We start from the raw sequence: 24,941 nt of genomic DNA, 5'->3' as shown, positions 1-24,941 counted from the left end.
TTTATCGATACAGTTGAATTTGCTTGTATCGATTTTTAACTTTTTGAATGAGTTTAACTTTTTTTTCTTGTATGATCCTTATATGATCCCTAATTACGAGTTTAATTTACACTTATATTTATAAACTTCCATTATAATTTTAGATATTTCCTCATTTAAAAAAAAAATAAAACTAATGACTTCTATTTGCATAAAAAAGACAGCTTCTATTACGAGAATAAATTAAAAAAAAAAGGTTTGTGGGTACCTTCAACCTGCTACTATGAAAAAGGTTATTACATTTTACACCACTAGGCCTTTGGGGGTAAAAAACTCAGTACCTCTACATGACTTACGCTACTTATATTAAAGGGAAGAAAAAAATAGATTATACAATAAAATTACAGGAAATAAATTATACCCCAACTTTAATGCTAGCTGGTAACTTGTATGACCGGAGGTGAGGAGGATGAGTTATCGGTCTCGCCACCAGTGACCGTATTCGATTTGATATACGAGCGGGCAACATCCAGCATGACCTCTACCTCTTTCTTGTACTACACGTAACGAAGGTAAAAATATTAAAATGAAACATGATTATGATCGGCAAAGAGCATGGTTCGAGTGTTCCAATTAGAGCTATACTAACCTCGTTGATGGCGCCCGACTTGATTTTCGACTGCATCACGCACCATTTCTTAAAATGTGCACCTGCGAAAAATGTCATATTGGTCTAAATTGGAAATCAAGCAAAGGAAATACAAATCTCTTCATTTCTGGTTCTTCCTTCGTATGTAGTCAAAAAAGCGTTGTAAAGAGATGAAAGCCAACAGAAACTTACCCACTTTTATATCTAACACGGACGAATTTTCACCATTGTTCTCCATACACCACCGGCAATGTACCTGATACATCATAAATGAAATACTCTCTAATAAATCTAGAAGTTCAGAGACAAATGTATGACAACGTAAATAGTTCTTCCTTTAAGTTAGAACAGCCACCGGAACTGAAAACACTAGCGTCCTAATCGTAATATCCAACTAATACTTACCTCAAGTAGGTGCCGAATGGAACATCATGTGCCTGCTGTACAGTTTCAAAAACCTTGAAGAAGAAAGAAAATTGACTAAATTAAATTAAATGGGAAACAGTAGAATCAACGAAACCAAACAGAGAAAGATGCAAAATGCAATGACTTTTTAACAAAGAAATTGAGATGAGTCTAAGTTCATTAAATTAGAATTGACGAAATGGACGACAACGAGGTCGTACAAGCTTTTTCTTATCTGGTGATAAAACAGAATGTTGATATTCTGACATGGCAGTGTCTGGAGGACACATTGGACTGTTACAAATGGTTCTGAACGTAATCTCTCTCACTAGGCCATCATATTCGTCAGCGGCATGCCACTGTCCCATCTGAAAGTAACAGAGGAATATTAAATTCGAATTAAGAATCGAAAACATAGGAGATGATTTAAGCATCCCAATATTTTCCCGTCAATTTCCCAGTTAAAAACTCGTCAATCGGATTTTACAAAATCAGTATAGTCACTTTTAAAACTTGTGCATTATAAGAGCAGAATAACGCTAAAGGTTAATAGAATAAGCATGGAGGAATACTAAATGACCTTCGCTTACCGAAAGATTGGTATCCTTCCGTACCGAACGATACTCGTTAGTAAAACTAGAGCCGTCACTTAATAATATATTAAAGAACTGCTCAGCGGTGCATGGAAATACATCCTGCAGGAATAATTCACGAATCATAAATATACCAAGTCACAACATAATAAAACAGGAAAAGGCAGGAAAAGATGCGATGCATACGTTGAAGATACCAGCAAGAACTTCTTCTTTGATGAAAGCTTTCGATTTTTCAGGTTTAGATGCATTATCTTTGGGAGCCGTAGCTTTCCTTCTACTACCTCTAATAGAGGTGCTATGTGCTCGCAACGCAGATTCTGCCCTTTCCTACACGCCAACAAAATAAATGAAATAACAATTTCCTTGAATTGATAAATCGGTTTAAAAGGATATAATTTAAGCATAAATACACGCAAACAAGGGAAAAGATAAAAAAAAAAAGGCATTAGTACAAATCAAAAGGTCTCCTTTTTCTCCTACCAGTATACACATCACCATAAATTATCCACACGACATTTCATATTTTCTACCTAATGCAATACTTTGAAGAAATTGCTGCACAGCTACATTGGGTCTAAAAAGAAAAGGGACGGTCAACATTACTTCAATCAAGTTTATCGGGGTTTCCTTATGCACATACCTATGAAAAGGATCTCTGTGTTGGTCCTCCAAAATCATTACAGCCAAAGCAAACAAATTTGAGAAGAAAACAATCGGTTAAAATCATATTTGTAAAAAATATTCTGTTTCTAAGGATGAGACTAATGTTTCTCATTGTATCAAACTAACAATAATCAGGACTACAGTTCAACAAAAGTTAAAAGAAAATGAAAGAATCAAAGAATAATTCATAGAGCATTGAGCATGGAAAGAAAACCTTCTTTTCAGCTTCCAACATTGCATGGTAGTTATTTGCCGCACGCTGTAAAGCTCTTAGTGCATGATTCCTGTTCCAAAATGATGCAAATTTATACCTGACTCTACCTGAAAAAAAATAACAGTAACATAAACAATCTTTACAGAACTCGTGCTAAAACCAACTCTCGCCCTTGCAAAATCAATTCTTCCTAATGATGTAAATAAACAAAATTTGATCTATAAGGGAACGATCTATGAATGCATAGATGAAGACATCAACCTGTACAAACGACCATAAATCCACATAATTTTCACAATAAGGAGTTCATTCAGAATGTAAAACCTTGCTTTATTAAGACCAAAAGAAAGAAAAGGATTTTTATTTCTACCAGGCAAATTTTTATGCCGTTCAATAAAAAATTAAGGAAAAAATCCCAATATGAAAAATGAAAATCAGCTAAATGCCAGTATACTGGTCAAAAAAGTATCCCCATAAAGCAACCAAAACCTCGCATTTGGTAAACTCGAGTTGGTACCAATAAATCAACGGTGCTCTTCTAGTTGAAATTACTAAAAGATATAAATCCCTCAAGCTTCCAAGAAATCAGGATAAAGAATATAGTTGCTCACCATCGGAGCTCCCCAATGGTGGTACACCATGCCCACCAGCACCCATCCGAAGAATAATTGTAATGGCAGGATTAATGAATGCATGCTGACTTCTACGAATCTGCAAAAACCAAATAAAATTATAAGCACGGAAACATAAAAAAAATATTCCATCATGGTCAAGACAATGCATGTAAGCATTTATAAAGTAATTCTTTTTAATGTCACAAAACTAAATTGAAGAAGTACAATTAGAAGAAGAAAGTTTACCTCATCTATATCCCCCAATGGTATCACCACCTGCCATGTAAACAAATATTGTTAAGATTTGAAACACTGAGCATGTCCTTTCAGTTTATAATACCACAGAAGGTGTCAACTCTATACATTTTTTACCATCTCTACATGGTTTACTTGTTTTCCCTTCAACTAAGGAAAACGAGGAGATTTTTATGTGAAGTTCACGTCTCAGGATTCTACTACTAGTAAACTCACCACTACCTTCAGCATATCTTTTGACAGGGTTACCAACACTCAATAGGCAAAACCTTCATAAATTATACAGCAATATGGCAATCTAACCTTCATTTGTTTGGAGAACACATTAGAATGGAAACAGATATGCCATGCGGAGACATACATACGACCATGGTACAAGAATGATCTCTCAAGTGCACATGAGTAACTATGCTCCACAACCTGAAAGAAACTGTCTGTTATCTAAAGTGCAGCTTGAAGTGATGAAATGGGATTGCCAAGAACTCCTACCTGTTAGTTTAATCATATAATGCTTAATTTAGTTAGATATACAGTTCAGGAAACTTGCCTCATCCGGAAGGAGGTTAAATATTGTTTGTAAAGGCCCTGGCTTTTGATGAACCACCGTAGGTCCCTGTTTATCTGAAGATATCCTTCTTCGAGAATTAGTTCCAGTATATCCATTTATACCCCTGTCAGTAGAATCAAACTATTCAACGACATATAGTGAATAAAATAACTCCACCAGGAAGTATATATCATTAAGTGGGTTCAACCTAGGAAAAACGCTTAACACAAATATTCAATTTAAGACATAGATACTGAAAGCTGCAAAATATACCTGGAACAATTCCCAGGGAGTTTTATAGTTTTAATATCTAGACAAACCTGAAAATCAGTGAAGCCTTTTATTGATCGTTATAAGTAGAAATATTGTAAAAGAGCCAGAAGATTGTGATAAATCTGGAACTTGGGAATAAAATATCACCTGTCCTGATGTGCTATCTAAGGTATGCCACACTGCATTACTTTGACCTTCACTGTCAACTGAAACAGTAACTGACCCGAGAACTGCACTCTTCCAAATTATATCCCAGTCATATATTGTCACATTTATCTGCAGGAGTAAGAAGGATTGTGTTAGACACTGTGTCACAAAAGAAAATAAAAAGGACTGTTAATTGAGGTCTCTCCATTTATTTGATTTTCTTGCAAATACACCCTTGATTGAATAACTCTCACTTATTTTTCAATAATTATGCAAGCCAATATTCAAATTACAATAAATAAAGTTCCCTAGATCACAATGCCAAGAATTAGGAGAGGAATACTGGCAGTTATATTATTTGGAAAATTCTTGATACCTGGCTTTGAAAAGAGAAAACATAACCACAATTTGTAGAAGCAACTAAAAGTAAAATTTGTACAACCAAGGATCAAAGTATGAATCCAATTGAAAATAACTCCTTTGATTCATAAAGGATGATTAAAGAATTTCAAAAATAGCATGGTTGATATTCAATATATAAAAGTCCTATAAGAAATATAAAGGTTAAAGGGTGTTACTTGTAGAGATTAGATAAAAACAAAAAGAGAGAAAGAGGTGATCTTTCATCACTGGTAAGAGACTAAGCACATGAGCGCCCACGTAAAATGAAGATCAAAGAATATAAAAGAATGAAGAGGGCATTTTTTTAAACAAATCCACAGTCTCTCTCCAAAACTTGGAAGAAAAATCAATCGAACCATCACAAATATATAGGACAAAACCATAGTTCAAAAGCTGCTATAGATCTGGCAGTCCAACCAAAAGAACTCTCACTAGTCACTTCACCTCAAGAATGAAAAAAATGTAAATCAAAGAAAGAAGATTACTACAATGCTGTTTGTTAGTGAAAGTATTTAACCAAAAGCACACAAGTCGAAATGGATCCACAGGGTGTATATAGCATAATGTTCCAAGAAGAAAGCAAAATGAAACATGTCGAATACCCATCTAAAACAATAAAAATCATAAAGTAAACCTGGACAGGAAGCTGATCTACAGAGAAATTGAATTCCTCTCCCCACATGGGGTTTCTTGAACCAGGGACCATTGAACTGCAACAGTAAGATGAGTAAATTCATTGGAACTTTACATCTATTATAAGAACTAAAAAAGCCGAGGACTTATAAGGAAGTGAAAGGTGTATATCTCGTCATTTACTACTTTCTAGACAGGCATGGTGGAAAAGAACTGGCATGGTTATCCAGTCCAACTATATAATTTAAATAAGGCAAAAGGGTAACTTTTGCCCCTGCAGTAGACCCAGTTTATCACTTTCGCCCCCATCGTATTTTCGCATCAATTTATCCCTCGAAGTTGCTCGATTGCATCATTCTATAACCCTAACCCTAACTTAAAACCCTAAATCATAATCTATAAACCCTAAACCATAACCCTATTACCTCTAAACATTAACTTAGGGTTTATAATTTAGGGTTTTAAGTTAGAGGAAGGGTATAGAATGATGCAATTAAACAATTTTGAGGGCTAAATTGATGTGAAAATACGATAGGGGCGAAAATGATAAATTTGGTTTACTACAGAGGCAAAGGTGACTCTTAAGCCTTTTAATAATTTACCAAAACTGCTAGACTCATAAATTTAGTAACAATTTTGAAAGGTAAAGTTAACAAATAAGTTTGAAAATCCTTATGATCGAAAGGGGCAAAACTAAATTTAGTAATCTACTAAGGCCAAATAGACCGAAGTACAAGGTGAGATGGGAATAACATGGAAAGGACAAAAAGAAAGGTAAAATGTTGCTTTCCCCTGCAAGTGCTTCGCACGTATGTTACTTGTATAGCTGACTGACAATCACGAAAATCTTAATCTTATATAACCAATTTTGCTAAATTGTTAGATGTCATCAACCTTTGGAAACTTGCACTGAGGACGAACAAAAACTAACCTGAATCTCTTTTCAGAACCACAAGTAATGATAGCATAAGGATCTGATGTTCCATTCAAGTTAGCACCAATGAGATTCTTAGCTGCCAGCAATTCAACCTTAAAAGAAGAGCAAACGCAATCTCATTTTGGGTTCAAAACAAGACGCACTACATGAAATAAACTCCCAAGGTACCTTGACTAGATATGGAGAATTAGTTTGAAGATCTCCCTTAGACTGGACTATCTACAAAATAAGTGCACAACTGCATGTCAAAGAAGTGAAAAATTACTCCATGAAAAGAGCACATGCTCCGTTTTGTACTGTAATAGTGTGAGGTTGACAATGTTCAGATTTCCAGAGATGGGATTTAGTACAAAACAGATTTGCCCTCCATCAAAAGAAACCCCAATTTATGGAAGTTCTATTGACAGATGTAGTAAACATAAACTTCTGGCAAACTTGCTTAGAGAATTCACATGAAGAAACAAGTGGCCCCCAGTCTCTTCTTCAGTTTTGCACAAAAACATGTAGCGGAATGTACATTAACAACCCTAGTTATTTGTTTACACAGCGCGCCCAACATATAAAATATGGCAAACCGAGTAATTAACAAGAAATTAGGCACACACAGAAACAATATGAATCAACTGTCACAGACATCAATATATGTTGTCTTCTTGCGAATTTTACCAGGAAAAAATAATAACCAGCATAACAAGAAGAAATTAAGCAACATTGTGATCACACTGCAGAATTGTACTCTACTAGAAACCATATTGCCTACAAATAGTCAGTAAAGTTCCACACAAATGAGAATAAGAATGATAAGGAAACCCGATGAAAATTCACAGAAAAAGAACCTTTTTTCACCTAAAAACAAGCTACACACGATATAAATCAAATAATAAAGGGAATTAAAAGAACTTACTAACAAAATAAGGAAACATAGATTGAACATGTGTGTTAGAGGCACATTACTTCAAGAAATCAATAACAAGAAAGGCTTTAAATTTACATTAATACATAAAAAAGGAAAGAGTTCAAGACAGATACGAAAGAAATAAAAGAAGTTACATGAAAATTCACAGAAACGAAACATCAAAATTCACTTTTAAAAAGTCAAAGAATTGACCTTGTCTTTATCGTCAAGAACTCCATCAGAGGTATTGTCCAAAAGCAGCGATCGATCACCGCCGTCGCCATCTCCGATTTGTAATGCAAAAAACCAATAAGAAACGATCACGAATACCGACGCCGCCGCCGCCACTTTGATCTCCCACCATGACGGCACCAAATACTGAACCACCACCGCCGTTTCAATCGTCAGACACATACTTCGATCTAAAAAAATTACTCTTTCTTAATTTCAGTAATCACTGCCTATACGAGACCAAATTACAAACACTTCAATCAACATGTTGATTAAAATTCAAAAGGATTTAATATTAGGGTTTTAAATTTGTAATTTTCTTTTAAAAAAATTATTGGTTTTGGGAGTCAAAGATGGAGACTTTTGGACTGGATAAAATGACTTGAATTTGTTATCTGGGAGAAGAAGTGGATATTCCTGATGACATAATTACCCTTATGTTCTTTCGATAATTAAACCGAATTTGTGTATGTTTGTTTTGTGGTTTTGGTAAAACGCCAGGGGTAATTTTGTTCGATGATTTTGAAAGTTATAAAGCATGGAAAAGTAGTTTTCCCATGTCATGGAAAGATACCAACAAAATAAAGAATTTTAAATCTTATTTTATTTTGAAATTAATATATTTTATATACTTAATTTTAATATATTTTAAAAGTATTTCCTAGAGATTATTTTTATTAACCTAGGACATGTTAAATGATAACTTTGAATCATTTGACATTAAACGCTTTCATCCTGATATTTTCGATGCTCGAATCTGAAACATCAAAGAATAACAACAATTTCTTTATCCTAACTCAGTTCGTGCATTTCCATGGAGATTTTGAAATGTTTCAACAATAAAAGATTATATATTTTAGATAATTTAGAATTGAACAATAATATCTAATAAAATGTATATGAATTTATTCATAATTAAATAGGATATATATTATACTACCATGAATCAATTTTTTCTTTAAAAAATATATAATTTTAAATCTAATAATTTGTGTAAACTTCTTCAAATATATATCTTAACCATTTATGTAACCTATTTATTAAGTGTAAAAGACTAAATCACAAGGTTAGACAACTTTAGGAATCTTATTTGTTTTTATTAGTACAATATGAATGAGCTTACTAAATGTTACACAATGATTCCTCGACTATAAGGAGTTGCTTTGTTGAGTCTATCAACAATTAAAAGTTACAAAATGATCACTCGAATATTCATTGTGTTCCAAACTCTTCATTTTCCTTTAAAAATTTAACGGTCGTCGGAGTTGGACATTAACATGTTAACTAAGACATTATAGTAATTTATGAGATCAGATTTTATCATATCTCAGTCAGCAGGTTAACGTACAACTCAGATAGCCCTAAAAATTTATCGAAAAAGGACGAATTTGGAACATAATTAATAGTCGGGTAACCATATTGTAAGTTCTAATAGTCAAGGGACTTAATAAAGCAGTATCCTATTGTCGGGGGACCATTTCTGTACTTTACCCTAAATTTAATTTGAAAATGATTCAATTAATTTTATATGGATTCTTTTAACAGAAATAACTATAATAAATGAGCACAAAATTAAGCACAACCTAATTTACACTTGATTTTAGTTGTATCCCAAAGAATTAGGGATAGTCCATGCATTCATACACATTGGAAAATAAGCACCTATTTCATCTCAATTTTCCATTTTAGTCCTTTTATTTTTCAAAAATTTATTAATTCTAAGCTGGTCCTTCTCGAACTCGTTCTAAAAATTAGAATTATATTTATAATATAAATTATTTTAAAAATAAATAAAAGCACAATTATAGCACACAAAAATACACAATCATGATATGGATGTATGAATTGAATTATTAGCAATAGGAAATGACTTTAGTGGCTACAATATACAAAAGCAAAAGATGGATGGAAAAGCAAAATATATCACGCTATGGGGATCATTAATGTTTTATCTGCTTTATCGACCTTTCTGATTCACTATATCATTTCATTTTACTTTAGGATAAAGTACATAAATGGTTCTCCGACTATAAGATATTATTTTATTAAGTCATTCAATTATTAAAAGTTATAAAATAATCCTCTAACTATAGAGTGTTGCTTTGTTGAGTCTCTCAACTATTAAAATTACAAAATTGTCGGCTGACTATTCATTATGTTTCAAACTTGTCTTTTCTCGTTAAAAAATTGACGGTATATAAAAATATTTTTGATTGAATTTATGTGTTAAAGATTAAATTAAATATTTAATCAACTAGTCGAATGCCGCTAAGACGATTTTTTTGGTTGGGGTATGGAAGATGCCATGATTAATGTTGTTCATGCTGCTACTGAGTTCCGACTAGGCAGGCTTCTACTTGGATATCACGGAGTGTCTCTAGTGACTAAGAAACTTACTGAAAGAGATCGTGCTCCTTTGTCAGAAAAAGATCAAGGCGAAGTTAAGGGTTTGGTCGAGGCACAACCTTAGAGCTATGGAGAGCAGTTGTAGCTTAATAAAGCTGTTTTGTATAGTATTTCTAACTATTCGTGTAGGCAACTAATTTTACCCAAGGCTATGATTTAGAAAGTTGACTAGTTTTGCATGCGCTTCTTATGGAAAGGCAGTGATGCTCCTACTAAGGGAGTTCGGGTGAGCTAGCAGGAGATTTGTTCTTTAAATCTGAAGGGGGTTGGACCTCAAAAGTCTCTTGTTCTGGAATAGGACTTGTAATCTGTTCCTTGTGAGGAATATTTTGGCTGATGAACGGCCCTCTGGGTCGCTTGATTAAGTATGCCTTTGAAAGTGACTATTGATATATTGATAGCAAGATGCATTTTAGTTGGACTTTGAGTAAATTATTAAAATTTTACTCAAATCATTCTCGTTAAAAAAACTTGTTGTTCGTTAAGCTTGTTACTCGTTAAGCTCGATGTTTATTGTTTGCCTCGTTGTTCGTTAAGCTCATCGAAATTTTTACCTTATTTTTTAATTATAAGTAAAATCTACTAGTACTATATAGAACTTAATATAAACATAAATTAATAAATTTAAACAAAAAAATTATCAAAAGAATGTATAAAGTAATTTTAAAGTCCAAACTCCAAAGTTTCAATCCACAAATACATTAAAATAATAAATAAGGTTCGATTTTTGAGTATATGAAATAATTTTTTAAGATAACTACTAAAAAATCATATAAAATTAACGAGTTGCTCATAAATTTATCGAGTCAAGTTGGACTTTGCACGACTCAACTCTTTAAGATCTCGAGTTTAAGCTTCTCACTCCTATCCAAGCTAATTAAATATCTAGACTTTTGAATCACTTGACTTGCTTATACGCAACTCTAAACAAAATCATGGTAAAATTATAAATGAAGGGATAGTGTGTTTACCTAATCTACACCACTTCATTGTTAGTCTAATTTAGTGTGTAATAATGCCATTTCAGTGCACAAAAATGTTTCTTTTATTATTATCTCATCTACTACCACTTTGACAACTGGAATTCTGTATGTTTTCTCTTTAAGAATCGAGGGGCTTTAGGAGTTCCTTAGGAACACCAAACTATCATCAACATAAAAATTTGAGGTCCATGTTAACTTGCTCTTACTCTCTTCGGCCGATTTGCTTGTTGTTCAGAACGTAACAATATTAATGAACCCTACGTTCAAAGTAAGTATAAATAAGGGATAAAGGATCTCCTTATCGCATATCCCTCTTTGATCTAAAGACATCAGAAAGCACATCATTAATCCGAACATAAAAGGTTGTCGAAGAAACACAATTCATAACAAGATTAATTCAAGTAGTATCAAATCTAAGCTTTAACATGATAGCATTTAAACTGTTAAAAGTCAAATAATTTAGGCACCAAATTAGGCATCAAATGGTGCTTTGTCAAAAATCAAAAATTAGGCACCTAATTTTTGTTGAAATTGGGTAATGGGATAATTAATTTTAGTCATTGTAATTTAGGGTATTTATAAGATTAGTCCTTAAGTTTCAACTATAAATACCCTAGCTCATTTAGCTTCAAAATCATCCCAAAGCATTCTAGCTTTCTTCCAATACTAGAGAGATTTTAGAGAGTTTCTTGAGAGTTGTTTTCTCCTTTTTATCTAGAGAGAATTATCATTGTTTTCTCCTTGGTAGATCGAGAGAGGTTGTAATTCCTATTTTCTCATAGTGAAATTCTTCTACCGTTGTCCGTGGTTTTTACCCTAAATTTTTAGGGATTTTTCCACGTAAATTTTGTGTCTCTTTTATCTTCATTTTTATTTTCTCAAATTATCAGTTGCGATTTTGCTCTATCCGATAGCCGTCTTTCGCAACAATTGGTATCAGAGCTAGATTAGAGTATGTAATATCTGCTTATTGTCTTTGTGGTTGCCACCAAAAGGTGGATCCTCCAACATAAGAAAGTAAGAAGTTATTACACATTCTTTGAAGGTTCCAGAGAACTATTCACGATAGTGAAATAGTGGGAGCTATCCGTAAACGAAGCAATGGCAACGAAATTTGATATTGAAAAGTTAAATGGGAGAAATTTCTCATTGTGGAAATTGAAGATGAATGCCATCCTGAGGAAAGACGGTTGTCTAGCAGCTATCAGCGAAAGGCCAGTAGATTTCACAGACGACAACAAATGGATCGAAATGGACGGAAATGCTATGACAAACTTTCATCTAGCATTAGTAGATGAAGTATTGTCAAGTATCGAGGAGAAGAAGACAACTAAGGAGATATGGGATCATCTCACCAAACTGTACGAGGCCACATCGTTGCACAATAAAATTTTCCTTAAGAGAAAATTGTACACTCTCCGTATGACAGAATCTACTTCAGTGACGGAGCACTCAAATACACTAAACACTTTATTTTCTCAGCTTACATTCTTAAGCTGTAAAATAGGAGAACAAGAACGTGCTGAACTTCTACTTCAAAGTCTACCGGATTCATATGATCAACTCATTATCAACTTGACAAGCAGTAATGTCACCAGTCTAGTCTTCGATGACGTTGCAGCTGCTGTTCTACAAGAAGAAAATCGGCGCAAGAACAAGGAAGACAGACAAGTAAATCTGCAACAAGCAGAAGCGTTGACAACGATGACAACGATGAGAGGGAGATCAACAGAACGTGGCCAAAGCAGCAGTCACAAACATGGTAGATCGAAGTCGAGAAGCAAGAAGAATTTAAAGTGTTACAACTGTGGAAAGAAGGGTCACTTGAAGGAGGATTGTTGGAGTCTAAATAAAAACTCCAATCCACAAGGCAATACCGCAAACACTTCAGATAATGGAGATGCTCTATGCTGTGAAGCGTCAACCACCGTGGAAGGAAGAAAACGATTTGCAGATATATGGCTCATTGATTCAGGAGCAACATATCACATGACCTCAAGAAGAGAATGGTTCCATCATTATGAACCTGTCTCAGGAGGATCTGTGTATAGTTGCAATAATCATGCCTTAGAGATCGTTGGCGTGGGAACCATCAAATTAAAGATGTATGATAGAACAATTAAATTTGTTCGAGATGTGCGGCATGTGAAAGGTCTGAAGAAAAATTTATTATCCTACGGATTGTTGGATAATAATGCTAGCAAGATTGAAACATGGAAAGGAATCATGAAAGTGTTCTGTGGAGCGCTTGTGGTGCTGAAAGGTGAAAAGATAGCTGTAAACTTGTACATACTGAAGGGAGAGACTTTGCTAGAAGCAGAAGCCTCTGTTGCCTCATGTAGTTCAGATTCTGCAATGATATGGCATCAGAAACTTGGACACATGTCAGAACAAGGAATGAAAGTTCTTGTGGAGCAAAAGCTAATTCCAGGCTTAACAAAGGTATCACTTACTTTGTGTGAGCATTGCATAACAAGTAAGCAACACCGGTTGAAATTCAACACATCAAATTCTAGAGGCAAAAGTGTTCTAGAATTGGTTCACTCTGACGTATGGCAAGCACCAGTAATATCCCTAGGTGGAGCAAAATACTTTGTCTCATTTATTGATGACTACTCTAGGAGATGTTGGGTGCACCCTATTAAGAAGAAGTCAGACGTGTTTTCAACTTTCAAAAACTTCAAGGCGCAGGTGGAACTTGATTCTGGAAATAAGATCAAGTGTTTCAGAACAGATAATAGAGGAGAATACACAAGCGAAGAATTTGATGACTTTTGCAAGAAAGAAGGCATCAAAAGACAGTTCACAGTGGCGAACACTCCTCAACAAAATGGAGTGGCAGAGCGGATGAACAGAACCTTGTTAGAAAGAACAAGAGCAATGTTGAGGGATGCAGGCCTAGAAAAATCATTATGGGCATAAGCAGTCAATACCGCCTGTTATTTGGTGAATCGAGCTCCATCAACTGCAATAGAGCTGAAGACACCAATGGAGATGTGGACTGGTAAACAACTGATTATTCAAACCTTCATGTATTTGGAAGTGTCGTGTACGTGATGTACAACTCCCAAGAAATTTCAAAGCTGGATCCAAAATCCAGGAAATGCAAATTCTTGGGGTATGCTGATGGAGTAAAGGGGTATCGCTTGTGGGATCCCACTTCCCGCAAAGTGATCATCAGTAGAGATGTTATCTTTGTAGAAGATAAACTACAAAGAAAAGAAGACGATGATAGCGCTGAAAAGTCAGAGACTACTCAAATACATGTGGAAAAAGAGTTTGAAGAAGGAAATTCTTCTGAAGCAGAACCAGCACATGATGAACAAGAACCAGAGAGTTTTGAAGCTCCAATAACTCGTCAATCAGATCGTGTGAGAAGACGTCCCAATTGGCACTCAGATTATGTTATAGAAGGTAATATTGCATACTGCCTTTTAAAAGAGGACGGTGAGCCATCAACATACCAGGAGGCAATAAACAGCTCAAATGCTTCACTGTGGATGATGGCGATGCAAGAAGAAATCGAAGCCCTTCATAAAAATAATACATGGGACCTTGTGTCACTACCACAAGGAAGGAAGCCAATTGGTAACAAATGGGTTTTCAAAATCAAGCGAAATGGCGACGATCAAGTGGAGAGGTATCGTGCAAGACTGGTGATCAAAGGATATGCTCAGAAAGAAGGTATTGATTTCAATGAAATTTTTTTTCCTGTGGTTCGACTAACAACAGTTCGAGTAGTCTTGGAAATGTGTGCTACATTGAATTTACATTTGGAACAGCTAGATGTTAAAACAGCTTTTCTTCATGGAAATCTTGAAGAAGAGATTTATATGTTCCAGCCTGAAGGTTTTGAAGAAGAAGAAAAGAAGAACTTGGTTTGCAGGTTGAACAAATCTCTGTACGGTCTAAAGCAGGCGCCGAGGTGTTGGTATAAGAGATTTGATTCCTTCATTATGTGCCTTGGATACAACAGACTTAATGCAGACCCTTGTGCTTATTTCAAGAGGTCTGGTGATAACGATTTTGTTATATTGCTATTGTATGTGGATGACATGTTGGTTGCAGGACCCAACAAAGATCATATTGAAGAATTGAAGGCACAACTGGCTAGGGAATTTGAAATGAAGGACTTGGGATCAGCAAACAAGATTCTAGGGATGCAAATTCACCAAGGCAGAAGTAATAGGAAGATTTGGCTTTCACAAAAGAATTACTTGAATAAAATTTTGTCACGATTTAGCATGCAAGATTGTAAGCCAATTTCTACCCCTCTTCCTTTTAACTTCAAATTATCCTCCAGTATGAGTCCTAGCAGTGAAGAAGAGAGGATGGAGATGTCTCGAGTACCGTATGCATCAACAGTGGGAAGTTTAATGTTCGCTATGATATGCACAAGACCAGACATTGCACAAGCAGTGGGAGTGGTTAGTCGGTACATGGCGAATCCAGGCAAAGAGCATTGAAATACAGTAAAGAGGATCCTGAGATGCATCAAAGGGACCTCAAATGTTGCATTATGTTACAGAGGATCAAATTTACTTATCAATGGGTATGTCAATTCTGACTATGCAAGGGATTTGGATAAAAGTAAATCTACTACAGGATATGTGTTCAAAGTTGCTGGTGGAGCTGTAAGCTGGGTTTCAAAATTGCAGCCAGTTGTGGCTACGTCCACAACAGAGGCAGAATATGTAGCAACTACACAAGCCAGTAAAGAACCAATTTGGTTGAAGATGCTATTGGAGGAGCTTGGGCACAATCAAGAGTATGTCTCTCTGTTTTGTGACAGTCAAAGCGCCTTGCATCTAGCAAGGAATCCAGCATTTCATTCAAGGACAAAGCACATACGAGTTCAGTACCATTTCATTCGTGAAAATGTGGAAGAAGGAACGGTAGATATGCAGAAGATCCATACCAAAGACAACATAGCATATTTCATGACGAAGGCAATCAATGCTGATAAATTTACCTGGTGTCGATCCTCCTGTGGCCTGTCAGAAACGTAAGCAACATGAAGGTACAAGGTAGAAAGAATGGTATGAAGATATGATTATTCCAATCAAATCTTCAAGTGGGAGATTGTTAAAAGTCAAATAATTTAGGCACCAAATTAGGCACCAAATGGTACTTTGTCAAAGTCAAAAATTAGGCACCTAATTTTTGTTGAAATTGGGTAATGAGATAATTAATTTTAGTCATTGTAATTTAGGGTATTTATAAGATTAGTCCTTAAGTTTCAACTATAAATACCCTATACCCTAGCTCATTTAGCTTCAAAATCATCATAAAGCATTCTAGCTTTCTTCCAATACTAGAGAGATTTTAGAGAGTTTCTTGAGAGTTGTTTTCTCCTTTTTATCTAGAGAGAATTATCATTGTTTTCTCCTTGGTAGATCGAGAGAGGTTGTAATTCCTATTTTCTCATAGTGAAATTCTTCTACCGTTGCCCGTGGTTTTTACCCTAAATTTTTAGGGGTTTTCCACGTAAATTTTGTGTCTCTTTTATCTTCATTTTTATTTTCTCAAATTATCAGTTGCGATTTTGCTCTATCCGATAGCCATCTTCCGCAACATAAACGACCATTCCACTCGATCATATGTTTTTATCATATCAAGCTTTACAACTACACCTTTGTTATGGCCCGTTTTTTTATGATTTTATAGCGTAAGATTTCACGAGCAATTAAAATATTATCATAATTGAGACAACCTGAGACGGAAACACATTGATTTTAACCGAATCCGTTAAATAGAATATTAGAAGTAATTTTATAAATAATAGTGCACAAACTTGTAGGTCTAAATTGTTTCATACTCCTGGGATCATAAAGTTTGCGTGTTAGAACTACAACAATTTTATTTTCACAGAATGCATGTTACCATGACTATTTAGCAAGTCCAAAGGTGAAGAGATGATATACTCGAGTGAGATTCGAGTGAATCTAAACTTTGACCCAACCCAACTTATGATCATCCTAACCATTATCACCCAACTTGACTGTGCAATCCCTCTTCTTCTTAGGGATGAAGCTTCTTCTAAAAAACAACGTGTATAAAGTTTGGGTAAATTACATTTTTAGTACTTAAATTATTAGTTTTGATCCGTTTTAATACCTAAACATTTATTTTTTAAAATTATATATAAAGTTTAGATTTTGTTTCATTTTAGTATCAATCGTTAAAAACTTTAGATTTTTTTTCATTTTAGTACCCGTTCAAAATTTAATGTCAAGTTTTGAAATTTTGAAAGTTTAGGTACTAAAATGGACCAAAATTGATAGTTTAGGTACTAAACGTGTTAAGTTTTTAACTGCATACGCACTAAAATGAAACGAAAACTATCCTCTTTCTCTTATCTTTAGGTATAATTTGTCATAAAAAGTTAATTAAGTTATGGGTGAATTATTTTTTTCATCACTCAACTTTCTTCTCACTCTTGTTTTAATTATTGAAGTTTAAAAATGTTTAATTTAATACTCAATTTTCAAATCACTCCTATTTTGGTCACTCTATCGTTAAATAATTAACGACCTTATGGTATGATAATTTATACTAAAATAACTACATTTTAATCCCTTAAAAATATATTTAAACCAAAATGAAGTCGTCTTCGATCCCTTTAAAGAAAAGTTATTTTTGAGATATATTATTAACCTCACTAGAGTTTTGAGATATATTGTTCACCTCACCAATTTCCACCTTTTCACTATTGGGATTCTCCACCTAAGCCACTAGAGCGTCCAAGGCAAAAAAAATGGTATTTATGACTGAAAATGGGTTATGGGGTTTAAGATTTGATTATGATGTATGGTTTAGGGATTGATTAAAATTTAGGGTTTAGCTTTTAGTAAAGTTTATGGATTTGAAGCAAAACATAGGCTAAATTCGAACTCAAGAGATTTTGAAATAGGCTAATATGAAAATTTTGAGTCTAACGATAATTGATAGTAACAATCTGTGCAGTGACCAGTCAAAAAATTAATAAAAATGCCAAGTTAGCAAACAATTAGATAGATAAATGTTTGACTGACTAGAACAAGAGTAATTTAAAAGTTTAGTAATTAAATTAAAAAAATTAAATTTCAATGACCAAAATAAGAGTGAAAAAAAGCTGAGTGATGATTTATATAATTTACCCTTCATGTATTACTGCGATTACGTTTTTATCATATATATATATATATATATATATATATATATATATTACAAATTATAAATATATCCTACCCTTAATCCTATCTAAAGAGAATGGAAGATAAGACTTTAGGGAAGAAAAGGAAATGATTTAAAAGAATATAAGGTTATAAAGAATAATTTAACCAACAGACAAAATATGCTTATTCATTGGTAATAATTAATTTTGTAAAATATATAATTGCATAAAAAAGTAAAAGTAAAATATGATATATAGTTGATTGCCACATTTTAGTCATGAACTTGACCTGTAAATTCTTTACTATTCCACTTAGAATAAGTTGATGAATAATTTTTAAAAATATATTATAATATAAGATATTTTATTACGATAAACTACATATTTAGTACCTAAACTATCAGTTTTGATCCGTTTTAGTACTTAAAATTTTTTTTAAAATCAAAATCATATCTGACGTTTTGTTTTCATTTTATTTTAGTACACCATCGTTAAAAACTTAACACGTTTAGTACATAAACTATTAATTTTGATATGTTTTAGTAACTAAATTTTCATTTTTTTTCAAAACTTAACGTTAAATTTTGAACATGGTACTAAAATGAAACAAAAACTGAAGTTTTTAATGGCGGCGTATTAAAGTAAAATAAAAACTAAATTTTAGGTACAATTTTAAAAAAAATTAAAAGTTTAGATATTAAAACGGACTAAAATTGATAGTTTATACACTAAAAGCGTAATTTACCCATTTCACTAGTGCGATAAAATCTAATAATGATAATAATAATAATAAATGAGGGGGAGAGATCAAACTTAACCGTTATGGTTGCTGTCCCTCCCCCCATAGTATTCGAGATGAAGTAAATTAAAAAGGATAGTTCTGCTTTACAATAGTTTTAAAATACGGTTAAAGAAATTTTCTACTAGAAATATTAATATTTTTTAATATTTTTAATAAAGCGCTATTTAAAATATTATTTTTTATACTGTAAATATTAGTAGAACCGAATATTAACATTTCTGGTAAAAAAAATAATGTTTTAGGTAGCGTTTTACCGGAAATGTTAACATTTTAGGTAGTTCCCAATATTAACATTTTCGGTAAAAAAATAATATTTTAATTAACATTTTACCTAAAATATTAAAAAACTATTAATATTTTCAATAGTATTTCTTTAATGTTTTCGTAATTAAAACATCCCTTAAAAAGTAGTTGAACAAGTTGGCACATTGAGTGAGAAAGTGGCCATCCTCCCCCCTTACTCAATTCATTCTTTTAATACAATCATCATTCTATCAACACCAACTCCATCCCTTTCATCATTTCATTTCTTCTCTCTCTTTCAAATTCAAGGACTATAATTTATAAATCCATATCAAAAGCATGAAGTTGGCAAAAGAGAAAATAAAGTAGTATCATTTCATTTCTACAAAAAAAAAAAAACAGAAGATTTTATGTTGGAAGCAAAACACGATGTGTTCCTTACGTGTTGTGTAATTAAAAACATCAACTATGTTGTGTAGGGAAGGAGGAGGCTAGAAGAGAAGAGGGAGTCTTCTTTTCTATCCAGCTCTTCTTATTACTCAGCTGAAGAATTTGGAAGCTCTCCGTACTTTCATGTATGTATGTATGTATGTACATAGTTTGAGTTTCATCATGGTTGAGGAGGTGAATCCTTCGTCTGCAGGAAAAAATATTTGCGTTAAATGTTATATAGGATAAGTACTATACTGTATTTGTTTTAAATATTGTGTGTCATGGGTACACAGATCGACGGACCGGTATCTCCGACGAGTACACGATTAGGCCTGCGGATTTTCGGTTACTCTGTTTCTTCCCATATGCTTAGGCATACATAGTAATGCTGGCAGAATGGGAAAGAAAGGAGGATGGTTTTCTGCAATTAAAAGAGTTTTTGTATCACATTCCAAGGAGAAGCTAAATAATGTAAGTTGGTGTTTACTACTTCCGTCGACGTTTTCGGCTATAGATGTATCAGATTCGAGACTGATATTTCGGATTGCAGTCGTTTCAGGAATCGGATAAGAAAGATGGTAAAGGAAAGAAGAAGAAAGGTCATGGAAGTACCAGCATGGAGAGACCAATTCCTTCATTCCCCTCTTCAGAGAGCCGAACAGTATCGAGAAAATTCTGGGGGAGGCTGAAAGAGATCATAAACTAATCTTCCGGCCTCAGACGCCTCCGGAGCAGAAGAGAACGCCGCCTTTTGTGCCTCCTAGGGTTGCTTCTCCTCGGGTTCTTTCTCAGAGGATTGCATCTCCAAGGGCTGCTTCTCAGAGGATTGCATCCCCTCCACGAGCCTATTCTCATAGGGCGGCTTCTCCTCTTCCGCCTCCGCCTGGGCGAGCTGCCTCTCCGAGAGCCGCTTCTCCGTGGATTGTGCGTCCACAAACGGAACCAACTTTAAGGAACCATCATGGTTCAGCTACAAAGATTCAAGCAGCCTATAGAGGTTACGTGGTAAGGTCCTTTAATCGATTCCGAGTAGGAATTTGCATAGGCAACTGGTTCGGCATTACAAAGAATGCGAATTCCAGCCTTTGTACAGAATAACATTATATTGGTGCATATGTTGCCACTTTCTCCTCCAATTTTCCGCCTTTGCATCGATATTTTTCGGACCGATATTCGATATCTGAACTTGATTATATTGAAACTTGTTACACAGGCAAGGAGGAACTTTAGAGCTTTGAAAGGCCTAGTAAGGCTTCAAGGAGTTGTGAGAGGCCACAATGTGAAACGTCAAACTATAACTGCAATGAAATATATGCAGCTTGTGGTTCGAGTTCGGTCTCAGATTCAGTCGCGCCGGATCCAGATGTTAGAAAACCAAGCACGGCGACAAGCTCAGTTCAAGAACTATAAGGAAGCAGAGAGCGCCTACGGCAAATGGACCTTCAACCAGGCAGTAAGTTTTCATTCGAAAAAGTAGCTAATGCTTGTCAAACCTAGAGATGCATCTGCCAATGAAAACTCTGGATCATAAGGCCATAGGGAACCTGGTTAAACTTTTTGGTCGTGTATTCGGTTTGTTTAGTATATATTTGCGCGATATATTGCTATTAAAATGAGTAAGTTAAGTTGAATGTTGGATCAGTCTGAGGCAGGTAATGAGAACTGGGATGATAGCGTGCTATCGAAGGAAGAAATAGAGGCAAGAATGAAGAGAAGGGTGGAGGCAGTCATCAAGAGAGAAAGGGCTATGGCCTATGCATATTCCCACCTGGTACTATTTATTTTTGCACTCCAGTCCGGTTTCAACTGTATGGTGTTGCATAATTTCGTATCCGATAGAAATCGAACCGATGAAATACTGATCTTTACGGGATCATTTTAAGTGAGACCTGGCTTCAACATTGATCATATTATGCATTGTTCTGTCTTGCTTCCGATTTTAAGACCACCTCTGCATTGCAGCTATGGAAAGATACAACGAAATCACCCTACGCAGGATTATCGGACATTCGGTCCGCCGGATTCCCATGGTGGTGGAGCTGGTTAGAACGTCAAGTATCGCCTACCTATGGACCCGAAAACCAAGCCATGAAGACCTTCCAACTTACACCATCAAGGCCAAACTCCGAATTGAAGCCTAGTCCAAGGCCCCAGTCTAGCAGCAAGCAACAATTACAACAGTTTACATTTGACAATATCATAGACATCCTTACACCAAAATCAACAAGGTCCACCATTCTCCCAGCAACAAGGCCTATGCAAACTCCACCACCTCCTAGTAGACTCACACTCACCCCGCAAACAACCGGCTTGGGGTCGTCAAACTCAAAACGTTCAAGGCCGAGAGGTAGTGTCGGAATCAATTCGCCAATGAACTTCCCAGCCAAAGACGATGACAGCCTTACAAGCTGCCCACCATTTTCAGTTTCAAGCTACATGGCTCCGACGGTTTCGACAAAAGCCAAGGTGAGAGACAATAGTAACCCGGAAGAGAGGTTCATGGCGACACCGGGGAGTGAGTCGAAGAGGAGGCTTTCGTTCCAGTTAACACAAAGGATCGGATCATTCAAATGGGGCAAAGGGTCATTGTTTTCAGGCAAGGATTCGAGGTCTCAAAGGGGCTTAGATAAGCATCAGTCACTTCAGTCTTTGGGCAATTTGAGTGTGGACTCAACTGTTTCAATGCCTGCTACTGTTGGAAGAAAGCCGTTTAATAGATTTGTGTGATTCATTTAATTATTTCTTCGAATGTTGTTTTTTAATTGAGTGAATGGTGATGTGGTACACAATTTCTAATGTAAATAAAAACAGAAACTTCAGGAAAACAGTGTTTTGAATTTTTTTTTATCGATTTATTATAAATTGATAATAAATTGATAATATCTATGAGCAAATCATTAGTTTTGAAATATTAATAGGACAAGAGAAACTTACGAATATGAGTGGCTATTTATGTAGTTGACCCTTAAATTAAATTGTTTGTCGTGTGGGTAATAAGAATAACAAACGGTCGGCGTGTGTGGATAACCTTACTCCCATTCTCATACCCACCTAATATGTTCGTATTCATCATCTACTCATCACCATAACGACAGGTAAAATTTTTAAATATACACCAGTCCACGTGATTACATTCTCAAAACCAGCCTACACTCACTATCCAATTAGATATTCACCACCTATTTCGTACTCGTCTGTACTTGTCCTTAACAGCCTGACAGCAACCTCAATTCTAAAGATTGAGAATTTAAGATAGGCTCTGGTCTTCAATTCTAAAAATATTTATATCTTAACATTTGATTAAACTACAAGTTAAGTCTTATAAAATTTGGTTAGGCCAAAATGAACTTATTAAAAACTTTGGTTAGAACCTCCTAAAACCTATACGAAGGAAAAGAGTACTCCTAACAAGGATCGAACAAAGCCACAAGTTTCTCCCCCTACACAAACAAACAACTCCAAAACACCACAAAACTCATTCCAAAGGCCATTCACGACTAAATGAGTGGATAACTACCCAGGCTAAACCTTCCCCTAAACTACATCGCTAAAGGAAATGACCATCCTGGTTTTGCTCCACTGAACAACAGCCAACAAGACAAGCTATTTCACCATAGTCCAACGAAATACATTCCCCAAGGATCTCAACAAACCTGCAACCAGACTAATACACCACAACAGCCGCACAATATCGTCCACAGCATCGCTTTCAAGGAATAAGATAAATTGCAACAGTAGAGCAAAAATGGCAATGCATCTAACAACATAGAAAAACACAATTGAGACTAACCACCTTTATTAGTTCCTACTCTTGCCCTCACCACCATGCTTTGAGCATTGATTCTTCTTCATTCTGATCTTTTCCAAGGAATCCGCCATCGTGTTACGCTGTCTAGGTGTATAATTAAAATTAATCTTCCCCAATTGTTCTACTACTAAATCAAATTCTCGGAAAAAGCTCCAAAATATCCATGGCCTCAACGAAGTATTTCTTACCCATGCTACAACTCATTGAGCATCCGAATCCAACTCCACCTCATAGCTAAGGCATTTTCCAGAATCCAATAGCAAATAACCCTCTTAAACCATATTCATTCATATTTCCCGAATCCACTCTTTCTTTTACTACCGAAGTCGTTTATTAAGTTATAACAGTAAATATTTTAATTTCACAAATAACCCCCTTAAACCATATTCATTCATATTTCCCTCATTCATACCCCAAAGATCCGTTTACCAATGTTGTCCCTAAGTTGGAACTCTTTCAATCAGAATCTAAATTTCATTCAACAGAAGCTACACCTGAATCCATAAACTTGTTTTTTAGGCTAGATTTGTGAATTTTGGGTCATTTTCTAGTGAAATGTACATTGAATTAATGTTCAATAGGTCGAAAAAGAATAATATGAAAATTTTGGGATTTAACAATTAGAGATGATGACCACTGACGGGTCAGCGATGATTTACGTTTCAATTATGTCACATCATATTATTACATGACACATATCAAAATTTACATGAAAGGTAATAGTTTTTATAACAATTTTATTAACAATGACGTAATTAGTAGGTGAGCCTCTCAGCGAAGATTTTCTACGTACACACGTTTTTTATTTATTCTTCCAAGTAATTTTTAAGGCTCGCAGGAAATGTAAGGTTCAATAGTAGGATTTGAATTTTGTATTGGATGCATTGGTTTCTTTTTAGATCATAGTTTAGGAGTTGTGTTGGGAAATAAACCGAGTACGAGTAATTTCCCTATAGCCAGATTAGTGAGAATACGAAATAAAAGCGGAAAAAATAATACCCGAAAATTGATAACGGAGTTCAGCCAATTGTGCTTACGTCTCCGGACTGCTGCAGATCTTTTACTAAGAGAGAAATTTTACAGGTGTTTACAAAACACTCACTACTCACAAGAAAGCTCTCTAGTATTGGGAGAAAGAAATGGTTTTTGGGATGATCTTCCGATTTTCATAGTCCCAAAACCGGTAACCGAACTCATCACCACCGTAACCAACAAAGACGCATTTGTTGGACTTGGCATCAAGTTTACTTCTTTCAGCAGAATCTATGTGTACATAAGAAATACAACCAAACACTCTTAAGTGTGAAAGGTTTATTTCTTTCTTGCTCCAAACTTCATCTGGTATTCTGCCATCCAAAGGAACTGAGGGCCCACGGTTGATCAGGTAAGCTGCAGTGTTGATAGCTTCAGCCCATAGAAATTTGGGCAATCCGGCATGTATCCTCATGCTTCTGGCATGTTCATTCAGAGTTCTGTTCATGCGTTCTGCTACGCCATTCTGTTGCGGTGTCATGGGAACTGTTGTCTCCATCTTGATCCCATTGTTTGCACAGAAATCTCTGAATCTTCTGTTTCTGTACTCTCCTCCATTGTCAGACCTCAGCCACTTGACTTTCAGACCAGTCTCGTTTTCCACCATGGCCTTCCATTTTCTGAAGGTATCAAAGACTT

The 24,941-nt window shown here is 35.0% G+C and overlaps 2 pseudogenes; one reads left to right on the top strand and one right to left on the bottom strand.

Moving 5' to 3' along the window:
- Window positions 1-222: 222 nt before the first annotated feature.
- LOC120115156 lies at window positions 223-7,813 on the bottom strand (annotated as a pseudogene).
- Window positions 7,814-19,748: 11,935 nt separating this feature from the next.
- On the top strand, window positions 19,749-22,256 carry LOC120115160 (annotated as a pseudogene).
- Window positions 22,257-24,941: the final 2,685 nt, after the last annotated feature.

The sequence above is a fragment of the Hibiscus syriacus genome, unplaced genomic scaffold (genome assembly GCF_006381635.1).
Source record: "Hibiscus syriacus cultivar Baekdansim isolate YM2019G1 unplaced genomic scaffold, ASM638163v2 tig00110258_pilon, whole genome shotgun sequence".
Taxonomy (NCBI): Eukaryota; Viridiplantae; Streptophyta; class Magnoliopsida; order Malvales; family Malvaceae; genus Hibiscus; species Hibiscus syriacus.
The sequence above is the reverse complement of the archived record's forward strand: the minus strand, read 5'-3'. Positions and strand labels throughout refer to the sequence as shown.